The sequence below is a fragment of the Sapajus apella genome, unplaced genomic scaffold (assembly GCF_009761245.1).
Source record: "Sapajus apella isolate SASKATOON/1434 unplaced genomic scaffold, GSC_monkey_1.0 scaffold98, whole genome shotgun sequence".
Classification (NCBI taxonomy): Eukaryota; Metazoa; Chordata; class Mammalia; order Primates; family Cebidae; genus Sapajus; species Sapajus apella.
The window spans coordinates 1,011,503-1,018,585 of record NW_022437038.1 but is presented as its reverse complement, the minus strand read 5'-3'; the positions used below and the strand labels follow the sequence as shown (position 1 = coordinate 1,018,585).

The 7,083-nt window shown below is 35.3% G+C and overlaps 1 pseudogene; it reads left to right on the top strand.

The window, feature by feature from the left end:
• The first annotated feature begins 709 nt into the window (after positions 1 to 709).
• LOC116536098 lies at positions 710 to 6,711 on the top strand (annotated as a pseudogene).
• The last annotated feature ends 372 nt before the right edge of the window (positions 6,712 to 7,083 follow it).

The following is a 7,083-nucleotide window of genomic DNA, read 5'->3' as shown; positions in this document are numbered from 1 at the left end:
GTCAATGAAAATGTCTGCATATAGAAGACATTTTAACACAATGCATTTAATGCATTTAAACACAATGCATTTGTGTTTAAATGTGTGTTTGATGTTGACACTTTGAGACCAGTTACACCTTAATTCAATTGTATATATGAATTTGGGTTTATAGATAGAAATTCTAAAGAATTTCTAGTTAGCTTAGACATGTCAGGTGAATGTGAAAAGCAAACATTAAGATGGACCCGTTGAATTCCAACACCTTATGTCCAGATTCTAATACAATGTTTTGTTTGTCAGTAGAACCTGTGACTTTCACCTAATAAATAGAGCATGGTGAAGTGACAATCTGTCATGCCTCTAATTGTATTACATTTTGTAAGTCTCTATATTGCTAGCACACTTGCTTTCTCCCTGTGTTGCTGCTTTTAAAGAAGCAAGCTGCCATGAATTCTAAAAGTGCAAGGAAGTTAATTTTTACAATAATATGAGATATGTTGGAAGCAGTTCTTTCTCTAGTTAAGACTCTGATAAATACTCATCCTGGGCTGATACCATGATTTCCAGCCTTGTGAAACCCTGATGAGACAGCCCAGACACGCCCTGTCCAAGTGACTAGACCACAGAAAATATGCAATAATAAATGTGTCCTGTTTTAAGCTTCTTAGTTTATGATAAGTTGTTACACAGCATAGAGAACTAATACTGTGGTTTATTGAATATATAGATGGCTTTGACAAATAATGGAGTATTTGGGGGAATAAAGGTATTTTGGCTAAAAGTGCTTTCTAAAAGAAATAGCTGTCTTGTGAAAAAATATTACCCAATTGATGAACCTAAAATTTTTAATTGAAGAGATTCTTTGTTTTCTTCTCTGCAGAGCAGGGAAACAAAAATTTAACACCTACCTATAGCATAATTTTAACTTCTTCAACTTATTTTGATAAACATTGTCTTTCAGAGAGCATTATACCTTCACAACATATTTTAAAAGATTAGTCTCAACAACTTAAATGCAAGCTCCAGTGGCTTTTCTAAGAATCATGTAGCATTTTAAAGTATGAATAAATGTAGGACAGAGATGATTGTATATATTTTTCAAGACTACATGGAGGTGAATTGTAAGAATATCCAAGTCTCATTCTTCATAAATAAAAAACTTCAAAAACCAACACCAAGCTGTACTCTATACAATTATAAAATAATTAATTTACTCTTAATAGGTTTGTAAAAGACAGCATATATTCAATTGCATGTTGTCGTGATTTTGAAATATTTTCAGAGGCAATGTATGAGTCACATAAGAAATCACTTTTTACACTTAAACCTTATTTTTATTCAGCAATGGTGCTATCCAGCTTGATCAATTCCTATTCTTTCTTGATTTCTATTTTTCCTTCTCTATTTCTATTTGTGACACCCTATTAAAAAAATTGTATATAATCTCAGAAGAAAAAATGTGTCATGATTAAAAGAAGTATAATGATTTTAGAAGAAAACTGCAACAAAAGAGCGATTCCTTAAATACTGTCAATATCATCGAAATAATTGTATTAATCATTACATTGTTTATGTGTTTTAGCTTTAAGCTTAAAGTTATATTATGTTTTTCACGTTTTTATCTCATTTAATATTTTAGTATCTCCATGAAGTATTTCTAGTACTATACCCATTGTATACTTCAGAAAACCAACACTTTCCTAACGTTTCAGTTCAGGAAAACATATCTGATTGAAATGCCTGTGTTCAAAATGCCCTTCCACAGAGTTACTTCCACAATATCACAGCCACCTCTAAATTTGATCGATTCTAACTGGCAAAATTATCTTAAGTGGAGAGTTATTTGGTTTCAATTTGATTGAGACTTAAATCTCAGCTAGTTCATTTACTGACTGTGTGACTTTGAGTAAAAGTAATAACAACAACAAAAATGTTTGCAGAGTCCTTCCAGGCACTATTCTAAGTGCTTTACATATGTTAACTCAGTCTACAATAAATACATAAAATACCATATATATTTTTCATCATCTTCATTATGTAGATGAGAAACTGATGTACATGGAGTTAAGTAACTTGTTTAATGTGATAAATCCAATAAAAGAACAGAAATTGGCCAGGTACAGTGGCTCATGCCTGTAATCCCAGCACTTTGGGAGGCTGAGGCGGGCAGATCACGAGGTCAAGAGATCGAGACCATACTGGCCAACATGGTGAAACCCCTGTCTCTACTAAAATATACAAAATTACCTGGGTGTGGTGGAGCATGCCTGTAGTTCCAGCTACTCAGGCGGCTGAGGCAGGAGAATTGCTTGAACCCAGGAGGCTGAGGTTGCAGTGAGCTGAGATCGTGCCACTGCACGAAAGCCTGGCGCCTGTCGACAGAGTGAGACTCTGTCTCAAAAAAAAAAGAACAGAAATTTGACTTCAGTCTAACTCCAAAAGCTATTGTAATTTAACATTATATTTTATCACTGTGGACCTTAATTATCTAAACTATAGGATTTGGATGACAATTCCCCATAAACTATTTGAGGATAGGGGCCATATCTTCAAAATTGTAGTTTGAGAAATGATAGTAATTTTACTATGTTTCTCTTCTCTGAAGGGCAACACTTATTATTTATTTATTTATGAAATGTTAGATGGTCAAGGATAAGTCCTCCTACAGTCCAAGGACCAGGTTATAGCTGGAAATGCAGCTAGAAGGATTCACCTTGATGGAAAACCTGCAATCTCAAGTAAAATTACCAGTTGTATTTTTCAGTTGTTACAGGAAAAAGGTATTAAAATTTCTTTTACCACAAAATATGGGGAGACAGCTTTCATTGTGCCCCAGTGTAAAATAATCCCAATTGAATGAGTTTGCAGAATAACCGCAACTAGTTCTTATCTCAAAAGAAATCCTGGTGTCAAAGAAGGATTTAGGTTTCACCCATCTAGAGTGAAGACGTTTTTCTTCTTCTTCTTCTTCTTCTTTTTTTTTTTAATATTACTTTAAGTTCTGGAATACATGTGCAGAATGTGCAAGTTTGTTAGATAGGTATACACGTGCCACGGTGGTGTGCTGCACCCATTAACCCATCATCTACATTAGGTATTTCTTCTAATGTTATCCATCCCCTACCCCCTCACCACCGACAGACCAGGTGTGTGATATTCTCCTCCCTGTGTCCATATGTTTACATTGTTTAACTTCCACTTATGAGTGAGGATAAGCAGTGTTTGGTTTTCTGTTCCTGTGTTAGTTTGCTGAGAATGATGGTTTCCAGCTTCATCCATGTCCCTGCAATGGACATGAACTCATCCCTTTTTTATGGCTGCATAGTATTCCATGGTGTATATGTTCCCCATTTTATTTATCCAGTCTATCATTGATGGGCATTTGGGTTGGATCCAAGGCTTTGCTATTGTTAATAGTGCTGCAATAAACATACACATGCATGCATCTTTATAACAGAATGATTTACAATCCTTTGGGTATATAGCCAGTAATGGCATTGCTGGTCAAATGGTATGTTGTAGATCCTTGAGGAATCGCAACACTGTCTTCCACAAAGGTTCAACTAATTTCACTCCCACCAACAGTGTAGAAGTGTTCCTGTTTCTCCACATTCTCTCTAGCATCTGTTGTTTCCTGGCTTTCTAATGATTGCCATTCTAACTGACATGAGATGGTACCTCATTGCGGTTTTGATTTGCATTTCTCTAATGACCAGTGATAATAAGGTTTTCTTCATATGTTTGTTGGCCACATAAATGTCTTCTTTTGAGAAGTTTCTGTTCATATTCTTTGCCCACTTTTTGATGGGGTTGTTTGTTTTTTTCTTGTAAATTTGTTTAAGTTCCTTGTAGATTCTGGGTATTAGGCCTTTGACAGATGGATAGATTGCAAAAATTTTCTCCCATTTTGTAGGTTGCCTGTTCACTTTGATGATAGTTTCTTTTGCTGAGCAGAAGCTTTTTAGTTTAATTAGATCCCACTGGTCAATTTTGACCTTTGTTGCCATTGCTTTTGGTGTTTTAGTCATAAAGTCTTTATGTCCTGAATAGTATTACCTAGGTTTTCTTCTAGGGTTTTTACGGTTTTAGGTCTTACATTTAAGTCTCTAATCCATCTTGAGTTAATTTTTGTATAAGGTTTAAAGAAGGGGTCCAGTTTCAGTTTTCTTCTTATAGCTAGCCAGGTTTCTGAACACCATTTATTAAATAGGAAATCCTTTCCCCATTGCTTGTTTTTTTCATGTTTGTCAAAGATCAGATGGTTGTACATGTGTGGTGTTATTTCTGAAGCCTCTGTTCTGTTCCATTGGTGTATATATCTCTGTTTTGGTAACAGTGCCATGCTATTTTGGTTACTGTAGCCTTGTAGTATAGTTTCAAGTCAGGTAGCATGATGCCTCAAGCTTTGTTCTTTTTTGCTTAGGATTGTCTTGGCTATATGGGCTCTTTTTTGGTTCCATATAAAATTTAAGGTAGTTTTTTCTAACTCTGTAAAGAAAGTCAACGGTAGCTTGATGGGAATAGCATTGAATCTATAAATTACTTTGGGCAGTGTGGCCATTTTCACAATATTAATTCTTCCTATTCATGATCATGGAATATTTTTCCTTTTTCTGTGTCTTCCCTATTTCCTTGAGCAGTGGTTTCCATTTCTCCTTGAAGAGGTCCTTCCCATCCCTTGTAAGTTGTATTCCTAGGTATTTTATTCTCTTTGTAGCAATTGTAAATGAGAGTTCACTCATTATTTGGCTCTCTGTTTGTCTATGATGTGTGTATAGGAACACTTGTGATTTTTGCACATTGATTTTGTATTTTGAGGATTTGCTGAAGTTGCTTATCAGCTTAAGGAGATTTTGGGCTGAGATGACGGGATTTTCTAAATATACAATTATTCCATCTGCAAACAGAGACAACTTGACTTCCTCTCTCCCTATTCGAATACTGTTTCTTTCTCTTGCCTGATTGCCCTGGCCAGAACTTCCAATACTATGCTGAATAGGTGTGGTGAGAGAGAGTATCCTTGTCTTGTGCCAGTTTTCAAAGGGAATGCTTCCAACTTTTACTCATTCAATATGATATTGGCTGTGGGTTTGTCATAAATAGCTCTTATTATTTTGAGATATGTTCCATCAATACCTAGTTTATTAAGAGTTTTTAGCATGAAGGGGTGTTGAATTTTATTGAAAAACTTTTCTGCATCTAATGAGATAATCGTAGTTTTTATCATTGGTTCTGTTTATGTGATTGATTACATTTATTGATTTGTGTATGTTTAACCAGCTTTGCATTCCAGGGATGAAGCTGAGTTGATTGTGGTGGATAAGCTTTTTGATGTGGTGCTAGGTTTGGTTTGCCAGTATTTTACCGAGGATTTTTGCATCGATGTTCATCAGGAGTATTGGCCTGATATTTTGTTTTTCTGTTGTGTCTCTGCCAGATTTTTGTATCGGGATGATTCTGGCCTCATAAAATGAAGTAGGGAGGAGTCCCTGTTTTTCTATTATTTGGAATACTATTAGAAGGAATGGTACCAGCTCCTCTTTGTACCTCTGGTAGAATTCGGCTGTGAATCCATCTGGTCCAGGGCTTTTTTTGGTTGGTAGGCTATTAATTACTGCCTCCATTTCAGAACTTGTTATTGGTCTATTCAGGGATTCAAGTTCTTCCTGGTTTAGTCTTGGGAGGATGTATGGGTCCAGAAATTTATCCATCTCCTCTAGATTTTCTAGTTTAGTTGCCTAGAGGTGTTTATTGTATTCTTTGAAGGTAGTTTGTATTTCTGTGGGATCAGTGGTGATATCCTCTTTATCATTTTTTATTGTTTCTATTTTCTTTTTCTTAGAGTGATAATGTTTTTCAAGGATGATGCCAATAATGACCCACAATGATCTTAGGAATAGCTAATGGCCACAAAATTTTGCTTCATAGGACTTGTTATAGGCCAAACTGAAGTGGATATTATGAGTCATGCAACACAGGCTATTTAAAAATACTGGAGAAATCCTATTAGCCCCAGAACTGTATATTGGTTGAAATGAAGATTAAATTTGGTGTTCATGTAACTATCAAATTAATTGTTCTTGCTGGCATTATTGATAATAATTTTTGGAGACTCTGGCCATCAGGAGATTTAAGCCAACAGAAAGACAAATGGTCTTACTGAGACCTCAAAGAAGTAACTCCTGAAGGGCTCCAAAAAGTAAAGAAAATCTTTGAGTGGGTTGCATAGAGTTGCTTTTGACATCAGAAAGTCAGCTGAGAATTGTAGTATTGATGGGCTCTACTCTGATCATGGTCACTTTAAAAAAAATTAGGAAAGCCTATGGAAATTTTGGAAATCATGTGAATTTTGAGTAACATCAGCACATAATGGAGCAGATGATACTCTGAGGATTAAAGCTGAGTATGAAGGGAATAGCATTCCTACTGTATTTGTGGTAGTGGCAAGTGGAAAATATGATTTAGGACCAGTAATGTATGGCAACTCTACATATCAATTTATTAGCTGTTTTCTTCTTAAACCAGTCTGGAGAGCTAAGGATGTGTGTACTTTTCTTCAACTACCCAGTGGTCTAGAATGTTCAACCATATTTTCTTCAGAAGGATTACCTCAGATTGCTGCTCAGATATTTGGAATAAATAAGCATTTTGGTATGGGAAAAACTGCAAGGAATCATTTTGAACACATGGATTCTCTTGAATCAGACCCACAGAGAAGGTAATTTGTAAGAAAGAACATCATTGTATTTCTTAGAGAGAAAACTAGAAATTTCTAATTTAGCTGCAGAAAAATCAAGCAATTTGAAAAGGTGATTTTATATTAGAGAACACAAATGAAATGCATTAGTGAATAAATGCTTCTCTAGATCCATATTAATAAATATGAATACCTAATCTCTAGAAAATAAAATATTCTATACGGGCATTTCAGTTATCACAGTGTCTGTATTAGTCCATTCTCATGCTGCTATAAATAACTGCCAGAGACTGGACAACTTGTAAAGGAAATAGATTTATTGACTCACAGTTTCACATGGCTTGGGAGGCCTCAGGAAACTTACAATCATGATGGAAAGAGAAGCAAACATGCCTTCTTTACAT